The sequence below is a fragment of the Phocoena phocoena genome, chromosome 9 (assembly GCF_963924675.1).
Source record: "Phocoena phocoena chromosome 9, mPhoPho1.1, whole genome shotgun sequence".
NCBI lineage: Eukaryota > Metazoa > Chordata > Mammalia > Artiodactyla > Phocoenidae > Phocoena > Phocoena phocoena.
In genome coordinates this window covers 52,068,383-52,082,859 of record NC_089227.1, presented here as the reverse complement: position 1 = coordinate 52,082,859, position 14,477 = coordinate 52,068,383, and positions in this window count along the sequence as shown.

Here is a 14,477-nt window from a genome sequence, read left to right as displayed (position 1 = left end):
GGATGAATTGGGAGATTGGGATTGACATATATACACTAATATGTGTAAAATAGATAACTAATGAGAACCTGCTGTATAGAACAGGGTACTCCACTTCACTGTACAGTAGAAACTAACAAAACATTGTAAAACAACTATATTCCAATAAAACAATACAATTTTTAAAAAACATAAAAAATTTACACTCACCAGTTAGAACAATCTCAAGTATAGAAACAAACAGCTACTTGCATTTAAAATTGTTGTAATTATTACAAAGTAATTTACATTCCTAATGACCCTGAGCCATGAACAAAACATTATATTACATAGCATTTAATCTGTTTAAGGTCCTGAGAGATTACTATCAAAAATAATTTTCTTTACATAGAGATCAGACTTGTGGTTGCCAAGGCGGAGGGGTGGGCGGGAGAGGAATTGACTGGGAATTTGGGGTTGGTAGATGCAAACTATTACATTTAGAATAGACAAACAACAAGGTCCTACTGTATAGCACAAGGAACTACATCCAATATCCTGGAATAAACCATAATGGAAAAGAATATAAAAAAAAGAATGTACATATGTGTATAACTGAGTCATTGCTGTACAGCAGACATTGGCACAACATTGAAAATTAACTATACTTCAATTTAAAATTTTTGAAAAAGAATAATTTTCTTTAAAATTTTTGGACCTAAAGGGGAAATTTTAAATTATTTAAATCCACAATTATTCAAAAGAAATGATAAACTGTGATAATAATAATTAGCTTGGGGGCTTCCCTGGTGGCACAATGGTTAAGAATCTGCCTGCCAATGCATGGGACACGGATTTGAGCCCTGGTCCGGGAAGATCCCACATGCCGTGGAGCAACTAAGCCCGTGCACCACAACTACTGAGCCTGTGCTCTAGAGCCCATGAGCCACAACTACTGAAGCCCATGGGCCTAGAGCCCCTGCTCTGCAACAAGAGAAGCCACTGCAATGAGAAGCCCACACACCGCAACAAAGAGTAGCCCCCACTCGCCTCAACTAGAGAAAGCCCACACCCAGCAACGAAGACCCAACACAGCCAAAAATAAATAAATAAAATAAATAAATTTGTTTTAAAAAAAAATAATAATTAGCTTGGGAAAGTTGTCTATTATAATAACAGTTTTAAAACTAGAAAAACATGAAAAATTAAATAAGATAAAATAAATTAAAGTTGCAATTATATTCAAAGTCAATATGATCCTATTTATGACTTGTAAAAATATCTGGAATACAAGGACACAAGGCACAGCAGTCACTATTTTAACAAGCTTTTAACACTATTTCTCAGTCAGAATGTCACCACACTTAAAAGGAGTGCTTATTATTGAATCAAAATATCTTTTGAGCAAAAAGTTAAAGCATAAGTTGGAATGTTACAGGTACAAAATAATTGAGGGATATTATAAAATAATTATACCTCTTAATAAGTTTCATTCCAGCTAGAAATCCGGGTTAGCAGAAGTCAAACAGGAAAAACAAGCATTTTAAAAGTTGAGTGCAAGATGAGAAATGCTAACTGAAGTATTTGTGGCACTTGTTTTATATTTTGTGGCTCTGGACATTTACTAATTTTCCCTGCCTAGACTCTTCCTCTTTCAGTGGTTCTTCATTCTGGTATTCAGCCTTTCCCAATGTAGTCTTTGTGCTCTGAAGGAAAATGATCTCTTCCCCAGCTGTAGATATGGACTCCGGATCAAACCATCCCTGAAGCTCTCACTTTCCATTTCAAAGCCAATGTGTTTCTAATATTGCTTTGTCATTTTGAACTGATTTGTATTACCTTATAGATATATGTTTTAAATTATATCATATTTAAATAAAATTTGTATGAAATATGTCTGCGTAGTTAAAATCCTATTAATGAAATGAACACTCATGCAGCAGACATCAGCTTAAGAATAAAATCCTAGTGTCTCAGAGGTCTCCTAAGTACCCTTCTTTGTTATAGTTGACTCCCCACGCCCATCCTCAGAGGTAGACACCATGCTCTATTAAGCCAGGCATTAAAGAAATTTGAAAAAATGTAAACAATGCCACTTTTCTCACTTTTGTTTTGGAAAATATAGTTATTTTTCATAAAAATGTTATTTACATTAACATGTAATTATCTATTATTGTTATATGAAACGAAATAAGTATTTATAAATAAATGTTGACAGATATAACCCACAGAAACAAAAACCCTTTGGGGTTCTTCAAATAATTTTTAAGAGTGTAAATAGGTTCAGAGACAAAAGTATTGGAGGCATATAACAGGAATGGTATTGCTAGGCTGAATACTGTGCACATATTTTTGATCATTTTTCTTTTGGATGGATGCTGCTCTTATTAATTCATACAGTTTTTATTTTTGGATACTAATCATTTGCTTACACACTGCAAATACCATTTTGCAATGCAACTAATATTTTTCAGTCCCGCCATGGTTTCTTTTGATTATGAGGAGTTTTAATATTAGTGTAAAATGGATAAATTTTTTACTCTTTTGGTTCACATTCTTATATGTGTCTTATTTAATAAATCTATCCTCACTCAAAGGTTACAAAGATATTTTCCTATGTTTTCCTCTTTAAAGATATTTTCCTATATTTTCAAGTTTTCCTTTCAGAGTAAGTCTTTCATTTTTCCTAGACTTGATTTTTGTGGAGGAAAGTACAGTTTCTTTTTTTCAAAAAATGATGTTTTATAAATTAACATAAACAACAGCCCACTGACATACAAGCGCTGGTACAAATAAAATTTTTCCTCTATGCCTGGGTCAGTTTCAGTGTTCTCTATTCCATTCCCTTGGTCTGTTTGCCTAACACTGTGTTAAACAATTTTCACAGCTTTATGTTAACCTTGATATCTGAAACAGCAAATCATCTTATATTGTTCTTCTTCTCTGGGAATTTCATGACTATTCTTGACCTCTTACTCTTCCATGATAATTTAGAATTAATGTGTCTAGTTCCATGAAAAACCCTGATAGGACAACCATTAGAATCACATTGAAAAAATAGATATATTGGGGGAGAATTGCTATTTTAATATACTGAGTTCTTCTCGCCAAGATTATGGAAGATCTTTATGTTCATTTGGATATTCTTTAATTCCTTTTCCCATACAATTAATGCTTTTCTCCATAAGGAGCTTGCTTAACTTTCATTAACTATTAGTAGGTACTTGGTGCTTGGGGTTACTATAAGAAATGGTATCTTTCCTAATTGCATTATTTAACTATTCATTGCTGCTACATAGAAATACAATTGAATTTTGTATGTTGATGTTTTTATCTAGCAATCTTGCTAAACTCTGATTAAATCTTATACTTTATCTGTGGACTCTCGGGTTTTCTATGTAAAATTACAGTTGATCTTTGAACAACAGGGATTTGAAGTGTACAGGTCCACTTACACATGGATTTTTTTTTCAATAAGTACATACTATAATACGGCATGATCCACAGTTGGTTAAACGTACAGATGAGGAACCATGGATACAGAGAGCTTACATTCCACTGTGTTGAAGTGGAACCTCCACCTTTAACCCCCTTGACCACCCCCTGTTGTTCAAGAGTCAACTGTATTTCATCTAAGAATAATGACAATTTTGTTTCCTCCTTTTTAATCATTATACTTTTTATTTCTTCTTCTTTCCTTACTGCACAAGCTAGGACTACAGGTACAATGTTGAACAGTGATGGGAATAGAGGATATCTTTGTCCTGTTCATTATTTAAGGACATGCTTTCAACACTACATTAGGAAGTGCTGGGCGCAGGCCCAAAGGTAGGTTAAAAACGTTTCCTTTTAACCCTCCTACACTGTTGGTGGGAATGTAAATTGGTGCAACCACTATGGAAAACAGTATTGAGGTTCCTTAAAAAACTAAAAATAGAGCTACCATACGATCCATCAATCCCATTCCTGAGTATATATCCAGAAGAGATGAAAATGATAATTTGAAAGGATACATCACCCCAATGTTTACAGCAGCACTATTTACAGCACACTATTTGAAGTGTCCATCAACAGATTAATGGATAAACAAGATGTGATATATATATATTTTCCATTGCATATATATATATATATAATATACATATAATATTGCATAAAAAAGAATAAAATATTGCCATTTGCAGAAACATGGATGGACCTACAGAATATCACACTAAGTGAAGTAAGTCAGACAGAGAAAGACAAATATATGATCTCACTTATCTGTGGAATCTAAAAAATAATACAGGTACTTCCCTAGTGGCCCAGTGGCTAAGACTCTGCACTCCCAATGCTGAGGGCCCAGGTTTGATCCCTGCTCAGGGAAGTAGATCCCACATGCTGAAACTAAGAGTTCTTATGCCGCAACTAAAGATCCCACGTGCCGCAATTAAAGATCCTGCATGTAGCAACGAAGATCCTGCGTGCCACAACTAAGACCCGGTGCAGCCAAATAAATAAATAAATATTAAAAAAAAATGAAATGGAGTTAACATTTATAAAAAATTAAAAAATAAAAATAAATAATACAAATGAATCTATTCACAAAACAGAAACAGATTCACAGACATAGAAAAGAAACTTATGGTTACCAAAGGGGAAAGGGAGGGGGGGATAAATTAGGAGTATGAAATTAATAGGTATACACTACTATATACAAAATACACGAGCAACAGGGATTTATTGTATCAAGGAATAATATTCAATATCTTATAATAACCTATAATGGAAAATAATCTGAAAAAAATTCTATATATAACTGAATCACTTTGCTGTACACCTGAAACTAACACAATATTTTAAATCAACTATATTTCAGGGGTTTTTTGTTTTTAAATTTATTTATTTTATTTATTTATTTTTGGCTGCACTGGATCTTCACTGCTGCACGCGGGCTTTCTCTAGTTGCGGTGAGAGGGGATTCCTCTTCATTGCAGTGCACAGGCTTCCCACTGCGGTCGCGTCTCTTGTTGCAGAGCACAGACTCTAGGAATGCGGGCTTCAATAGTTGTCGCTCGCGGACTCTAGAGCGCAGGCTCAGTAGCTGTGGTGCTAGGGCTTAGTTGTTCCACAGCATGTGGGATCTTCCCGGACCCGGGCTCGAACCCGTGTCCCCTGCATTGGCAGATGGATTCTTAACCACTGTGCCACCAGGGAAGCCCCTACGCTTCAGTTTTAAAAGTTCCCTTTTATTCTGTTTGCTAAATTGTTTTTATGAATAGAGTTATGCAGAATGCTTTTTCTGCATCTATTGAGATGATCATATGATTTTCTCCTTTGAACTGTTAGTATAGTGAATTACAATACAGTAATATATTTTCTAATGTTAAATCATCTAACATCCTTGTAATAAACTTAATCATAATGTATTATCTTTTTTTAAAATTTGCTATCAAGCAAATCAGTTTGTTCATTTAAAAAAAAATTTTACATTGAATTAAAAAATAAAATTGTACTCTTTTTTACTAACTTTGGTTTCAAGGTTGTGCTAACCTCATAAAACAAGTTGGGGAACATTCTTTCTCATCTGTTTTCTGGAAAAGTTTGTGCTATATTGGATTGGTCTGTTCTTTGAATGTTTGGATAACTGACCAGGAAAGCCTCCTGTGCCTGATTTTATTTGTTTGCTGTTTATGTTTTACTTTATAAAAAGATTTTAATTCAAGATTCAATTGCTCAAAAATTGTGCTAAAATCTCTTACTGTGGTGGTAAATTTTTTAAAAATCTCTTTGTGGTTCTGTCATATTATGTTTTGAGGCTACATTATTAGAGACATAAAATTTAGAATTACTTTATCTTCTTGGTGAACTGAATATTTTATCATTATGTAATAACTCTCTTTAAAGTCATTTTATCTGGTAATATAGTTAGATCATGTTTCTTTTACTTGATATCTCACAGGTACGCCTTTTGAATCCTTAATTTTTAGTTTTTCTCTGTTCTTGCAATTTACATCTGACTTATGTAAATAGCATAAATGTTTGTTTCAATCCCATCTGAAAATTTTGCCTTTTGATTGGAAAGTTTATTCCATTCATAGTTGTGGTGATTACCGATACATTTAGACCTATTTCTACCTTCTTATTATGTGCTATCTGTCCCATTTTTCATGCCTTTCCCTCCTTTCCCAAAGTTTCATTTTCCCTCATCCTCACCCTCAGCAGACAATTACTTCCTATAGCACTGAGAAAAAAGCAGCAGTCAGGGGAGAACTTCCCCAAGCTCATCCACAACATCTAGCCACTTCACTGCATCTGGACTCATCTATAGCACATTTTCTTCTGTTGAGGATAAACTGTTCATCCTCCTAGCAAAGGCCAAGTCCACCGTTTGTGCACTAAATCCATCCCCTCTTGCCTTCTCAATGACCTGGCTCCAGCAACTCTCCACTCTATATTCTGCATCATCCATCTTCTACTCTCTATGGGATCGTCCCCATAAGCCTATGTATACAATTTTTTTCCATCATAAAATGTTCCTGGCTCTGGACTCTGTTTTCTCCTCCAGTCACCACTCCAATTCTCTTCTTTATTTTACAGCAAAAGTCTTAAGAAGAGTTGTCTATACTTGGATTGGTCCGTCCTTTGACTTGTCTCCAGTTTCTGTTCTCCCCTTCTCTAAACCAACTCCCATGAGGTAAGTTATCAGTGACCTTCACATTTTAAATCTTGTTCTCATTTCTCATCCTAATTGATCACACAAAAGCACTTGACACAGCTGATTACACCCCTTTCCTTGAAATATTCTTTTCACTTGGCTTCCAGGGCACTCAACGGTCCCACTTTTTCTCTTACCTCATTAGTGGCATCTTAATTTCCTTTGTCCTTTACTCCTCATCTCTCTCACCACCAGACGTTGGAATGTTCCAAAGCTCAATCCTTGGAATTATTTTCTTTTCTAACTACTCATACTCCATTGGTGAATTCGTGGTTTAAACATTTGAGACGCCAATGCGTGCTTCACGAAGGCGGGGATCTGCTTTGTCTGTTGTGTCCCCAGCCCCTTAGAGAGACACAAAAAGAACATTCAATAAATATTTGTTGAATAAATCAATAGTTTGAAAAACACAAAAAATAAAAGTTATTAGTTAATGTTTAAAAATAAACATGAACCCTCTTAATGACATACTTCTGGAAAAGATGACTCAAAACATATAGATGCTCATAAAATGGGTAAATTTACTGGAGTCGAATAATCTAGGAAACAATAGGCCCAGTATATAAATATACTGAATACTGGAAGTCTGGTAACTCCTTTATTAAATAAATGCATAATAAAAATAAGAGAAATGTCGTCTTTGGCATTTTTAAGCCAATGGCCTACCTCTTACTTTTTGCCTTAACAAAGTGTATTGCAAACTTTAAAAAGGTCCTTTAAATGGTAAAACCTTTGGTGACTTGCTTAGAGAGGTGAATACTTAATTGCTCAAAATTAATAAACAGGAAAAGAATAAAGAGATTATAGAAAGCCCGTAGATAGTATCTTTCCCAGTGTCTCTGTTTATTAAACAATTTTATTTCTTCTTTATTAAAATGTTCATTCAATTCTTTTGTTCATTTATTGGAGCCTAAACTTTTGCTTCTATTCTGAATTTGTATGAGCTATTTTAAATATTTGACATCAATCTTTTAAATTTACAGCAAACATTCCCCCTCAACTTACGTTTTATTAAAAATAAAACTTTAAATTTTAACACTTTGACCTAAATAGAATTTATTTTGGTGGTACTGTATGAAATTAAGTATTATTAAAAACTTTGTTATTTATAAGCACTTTGTCAGTTCTTAAAACATTTGTATAAAAATAAATGGCAATCTCTTTTTTAGAGATAGTTGGATTTAGAGTTATAAAATTCCAACATTTTAAATGACATTTCAATTTTACTTAAATGTGTTTTAAAATAAATGACCTAGGTTAAATACAATGTCAAAAATAATGAAAACAGATTAAAATAGACTCCTGTTTAATATCTCTCCCACTCCTAATCTTCTCTGACCCTTTTACAGTCATAAGAGTCAAACATTTATGTTTATAGAAAGAGCAGTTGGGTTTTGTTTCTTAAAGCAAGTTTCTTTCATGGGTGTTAACAACAGGATTCGTAATGTTGATGATGACTCAATTATTCCTGGAAAATGCATCTTAAACCAGGCATCAAAAAGATGATGAAATGACATGAAACTGTGATAATGTCTTTGTGATTTTTTTTTTTTAATAATGAAACAAAGAAGGAAATTGTCGTGGAGCAACTAAGCCCATGTGCCACAACTACTGGGCCTGCGCCCTAGAGCCCACAGGCCACAACTACTGAACCTGTGTGCCACAACTACTGAAGCCTGCGCACTGCAACTACTGAGCCCGTGTGCTGCAACTACTGAATCCTGACCACCTAGAGCCCGTGCTCCGCAACAAGAGAAGCTACTGCAGTGAGAAGCCCGCGCACTGCAATGAAGAGTAGCCCCCACTCGCTGCAACTAGAGAAAGCCCCCACACAGCAGCGAAAACCCAACTCAGCCAAAAATAAATAAAAAATTTAAAAAATGAAACAAAGAAGGAAATTGTCTACTGAAAAAAAAGTATGGCTGTACTTTATTTAAAAGAGTTTGTATGAGAGGGATATAAAATAGATTTTTTTTTTTTAGGCCAACCTGTGCTGCATGTGGGATCTTAGGTCCCCAACCAGGGGTTGAACCCATGCCCCCTGCATTGGGAGCTCAAAGTCTTAACCACTGGACTTCCAGGGAAGTCCCTAAAGTAGATATTCTTGATCAAAAGAGAAAATGAGCATTTTTGGGTCCTTAAACAAGCTTATCTATCACTGCATAACAAATTTCTGCCAAATTGACAGCTTAAAACAACTTATTTTCTGTCACAGTTTTGTAAATTGCCTTCAGCTTGGTGATTCTCATTTTGGAGACTTTCATGCTTTTGCTCAGGTAGTTGATGGGGCTGAAGTCATCTGAAGGCTTGCCTTGGACATCCAGGATGGCTTCTTCACTCACACGATTTACACTTTAACTGGGTAGGCTGGTCAGGCATCTGTCCCTTCCTATGGCCTCTCTATGAGCCTGGGTTGAGTTTTCTCACAGCATGGTGGTCTAAGGTAAATTTTAAGTGGCTACTTGTTTCGCCTATAACAAGAGCTCTAAGAGACCGAGGCAGAAGTTACAAGGCTTTTTTGTGATCCAGATTTAGATATTACAAATCATCACCACTACTGTACTCTATTTGTTAAATGGGGCCAACCCAGGAATCTTGAACAACAGTATGAATACTAGAAGGTATAATTCAAGGGAGACCATCTTTGGAGACCAGCTACCACAAGTGCTTTCTACAACATTTGACATAGAGCTGGTAAAGGTGCCCAAAAGAGCATCAAAAGAATATGATGGGTTAAAAGAAGTGGAAAAATTCAGGAATGATTCTTTAATCCTATGCAGCCAAGTGTGAATTTTCCAGTTAATTTTACAATCTTTAAGTAATCACTATAACTTGTCCTTCTGACTATATTCTCTTCTGCTACTTTGGGGAATTTAACCGTGTATTCAAACTGATACCAGGCAATGAGAAAAGGACAGAACAACACCTAGAAACACCCAACTGAATGATACCAAATGAAAGTCTGGCCCCTTGAAAGGCACATTTCGTTTTTAAGTACTAGGTGTACATAACAACTTATCATAATATAATAGTAGGTATACTGAAAATGTCATAAAATTTTAGACCTTGAAGGGACTTGAAAGCCAATCTTTTTTTTTGGGCACACCATGTGGATTGCAGGATCATAGTTCCCTGACCAGGGATTGAACCCAGGCCATGGCAGTGAAAGCCCCAAGTCCTAACCACTGGACCACCGGGGAATTCCTGAAAGCCAACCTTTATTTCAAAGACACTCTAACTAAGGCCAAGAGTGGTTAAACAACTTGCTAAAGGTTTACATAAGTCGTTGAAGACATTCTAACTCCTAGTCAACAAATTTGCATGCAACATGCTACCTTTTTCACTTACCCAGTAGTATTTGAACTGAAACCTTACTAACAAGACAACTGAGCTTGAGTATGGTTGATCCTTATTAATTTTTAAGACTGCAGAGTGATACCTGTGATGTATTAGAGGGTACAAAGTGGTGTACAGAGAGAGAAAAAAAGCCCAAGTTTATTCTAGACCAGTGATTCTCAAATCTGAGTAAAGTATGAACTCCTTTTAAAGAAAAAAGAAGGGGGAAAAACTCTCAATGGCCACATTGTTGACTTAAATTTCTCTTTTAAAAATTACATGATTATGTTCAAATATGAAACTTTGTGTAAATTTCTTATGATTAGAACATGTATGTAACTATGAAACCAAAACAAATGTGCAAGTTTGTTAAGTAATATCTAACATATATACTAGTTAATGGGTAGTAGGCACTTTACATATAGCAACTCATTTAAAACTCACAACAACTCTATTAGGTGGGCACTATTATATTCATTTAGTAAATGGGGAAATCAAGACACAACTGGTCAGTGGGGACGTGGGTTTCACAAAAAGTTCACAGACAACTGAGTATAAAGAATGATATTGTTGGACAGAAATTAAATTGCTGCTTGTAATGTGAGTGTGGTACTGACTGAAACTTCGTAGATCTTCTGGTTTAACATACTTAAAATGAGCTCTCAAAAAGATACATGCACCCCAATGTTCATAGCAGCATTATTTACAATTGCCAAGATATGGAAGTAACCTAAGTGTCCATCAGCAGATGAATGGATAAAGAAGAAGTGGTACACACACACACACACACACACACACACACACACACACACACTGGAATACTACTCAGCTATAAAAAAGAATGAAGTTTTGCCATTCACAACAACATGGATGGACTTGGAGGGCATTATGCTAAGCAAAATAAGCCAGACAGAGAAAGACAAATACTATATGATATCACCTATATGTAGAAACTAAAAAATACAACAAACTGTTGAATGTAACAAAAAAGCAGCAGACTCACAGATATAGGGAGCAAACTAGTGGTTACCAGTGGGGAGAAGGAAGGAAAGAGGGGCAATATAGGGGTAGGGGATTAAGAGGTACAAAATATTAGGTATAAACTTAGCTACAAGAATATATTGTACAACACAGGGAATATAGCTGATACTTTATAATAATCACAAATGGAGTATAACCTTTAAAAATAGTGAACCACTATATTGTATACCTGTAATTTACGTAATAAAAAAAGTTTTAGTTAAAATGAGCTGGATAGTGACTAATTTCTCCCATCCCTTTTTTCTCTTCTGTCAACTGCTAAATATACCTTGGAAGAGCACAAATTAATGTTATTTGGTCTTCGCTAGAAGCAAATGCTTTGTTAGAAACTAAGTCTATATTTGCTCACTCATTAAATTTTTTTAGACAATTCCTGATACTATTTTTTATTATTGAAATATAATTCACATACTATAAAGTTCACTCTTTTAAAGTGTACGATTCGGTAGTTTTTAGTATATTCAAAAAGTTGTGCAACCATCACCATTATTTAATTCCAGGATATTTTCATCATATCAAAAAGAAATCCCCTACCCATTAAGGAGTCATTCCCCATTCCCTTTTCCATCAGCCAGTAAATTAACAACTACTAATTTATTTTCTGTCTGTATGGATTTGCCTATTCTGGACATTTTATATGATGGGATCATAAAATATATGGGCTTTTGTGTCTGGCAGGTTTCACCTGAACTAATTTTTCAAGATTCATCTATGTTGTAGTCTGTATCAGTACTTCATTTATTTTTATAATGTCTGAATAATATCCTATTATATGAATATACTACATTTCATTTGTACATTTATCAATTGATAAGACGTTTAGGTTGTTTCCACTTTTGAGCTATTATAAATAATATTGCAGTGAACATTTGAGTGCAAGATTTCCTAAGGACATGTTTTCAATTCTCTTGGGTATATACCTAAGAGTAGAATTGTTAAACTATTTCAAAATAGGTGCACCATTTTATATTCCCATCATCAATGTATGAGGATTCTAATTTCTCTACTTTCTCATCAACTCTTAATATTATAATGCTGACTTTGATTATAGCCATACTAGTGGGTGTGAAGTGATACCTCATGTGATTTTGATTTGCATTTCTCTAAGAACTAATGATGTTGAGCATCATTCCATGATCTTGTTGGTCATTTGCATATCTTCTTTGAAGAAATATGTATTCAAATAATGTGTCCAGTTTATAATTGGGTTATTTGTCTTTTTATTGTTCAGCTGTGAGTTCTCTCATTAGGCTTTAACAGGGTGATACTGCTAGGCACCAATGCAATGATAAATGCAAAAAACATGGGTTCTGAAATTGCATACTTGTACTCAGTTATAAAGTGGTCATCTATGAGATCCAGAATCAAATCTGCTTCTACTGAAATTTTGAAGCTTATCATTAAAAAATATACATTTTAAATGTTTAATAAAATACTGATATCAGAAATATTCCCTCCACTTAATATCACAGAGACTAAATTTTTCAAAGAAGTTAAGGCAGTGTTAGTTACAATAGCAAAAGAGTCAGAAAATGTATTATCCTAAAGCTGAGGGTTAAGAAAACAATTCTATACCAATATTACAGACTACAGAGCAACTAATAATTATAAGCATCTGGACTATCTTGATATATGGAAATCCATTCATGAAACAACATTAGCTACAAAATATCTATCTTATACAGATATATACTCATATACTCTAATAGATTTATAAATGTGTCTACATCATTTTATCTTCAGACAAAATCTATAAAATATATTCTTATAAATCTATTAAAATTTATTAATATATGTATACATGTTTGTATATAATTTTATCTTCAATCTATTTCAAACAGATTATATACATACAAATTTATTAAAATCTGTGAATGTGCTTTGGCAAAAAATGTAAGGTAATGTTAAAAGAATTTTATGTTTATTGGATTCTTTGGTTTCAAAAAGCACTGTTCCACAAATATGGTTCTATTTTATTAATAGCATTGCTCACAAAGATTCAGTGCTAAAAAAAATTTGGGAATTTGTTGGGAAGATGTTAAGCAAATGTTTTTAGGTAGAAGTCCTCAGAGCCTTTAATCCACTAATATGCATTGTGAATCTCTAAAAGAAAGAGGTTCTTCATATTATTTACTTCAAAGTCTGTTATTTTCATCATGATTTACATTTATTTTACTTGTATAAACAAATTTGTGTAAACCTCATTTGCACTTGTTTACTAATTTATCTTCTCCATGGAACTATAAATTCTAACAGGACAGGTAAGTATATCTCTCTTCTTCACCATTGTTCCTAGTGCCTCAGCCAGGGCATACAGCAGGAGCTCAATAAATACTTTTGTAGTGAATGTATTACTTGGAGGAGCATCTTGAGGGACAAGGGCTTGAAGTTACACACTTTGGAAACTACGACTCTAAAGTTATTCAATTGTATAATAACTTCAAAGAAAAATTTGTGTTAAAACCTCTAGACCAGCGGCAGAGTCAAGATGGCAGTGTGGGAAGACACGGAGTTGGCATCACCCCACAATTAGGGTGCCTGCCGGCCAATGGTGGGAGACTCTGATGCCGAAGGAGATGGGAGGAACGTCCAAGTGAACCGGTAGGATGTGGGGGGACTGAGGGGTGAGGAGAACTGTAGGTCAGACAGGATCGGCGCCTCTGAGGCAGGGGAGATCAGGAGAGGCAGGCAGGAGGCACTCTCCAGGAAGAGCTGGAGAGGAGCGGAGGGTGATCGCCTGGCCCACTCGGGCCAGGGAGACTGCTGAGCTCCCAGGCCGGTCCCCTGCTCTCCAAACCCCCCTCCAGGCCGGGTGGGTCCTGGGGGCATAGGAGGGAGGCCAGGGAGATCAGGAAAGGCAGGAGGTAGGAGACATCTGAGAGGAGCGGGAGAGGAGTGGAAGGCGTTTGCTCCGCCCACTCAAGCCCAGGAAGCCTGCTGGGCTCCCAGAGGAGGTCCCCCGCCCTCTGAGACCAGGGATAGGGGGCACGCCTGGGGCCCCTTCTGTTCCTTGAGCCTAAGCCCCACCCCCCACAGCCCACAGGGCTGGAAAAGTCCTAAGCATAGGCCCCATCCACTGCCCAAACTTCACCCTTGCTTAGGCCCCACCCTCCATAGCCAAGGCCATCCCCGCCTTTTTTTTTTCTTTCTTTCTATATATTTTTTTCTTTTCCCTCCTCCTCTTTTTTACTATTGTGATACTGATGTACCTTCTGGTTGTTGATTCATCTATATTTTTATTTTTATATTCTTTCTAACATATCTGTTAATTTCCTAGTCTAATTTTATTTTTTACTTTGTTACTGTTCTTTTTTTTTTTCTTTGCTGCCCCACGTGGCTTGTGGGATCTTGGTTCATCATCTGGGGGTCTGGTTGAAGCTCCTGTGGTGGGAGCTATAAGTCTGAACCACTGAACTAACAGAGAACCTCAGACCCCAGGGAATAT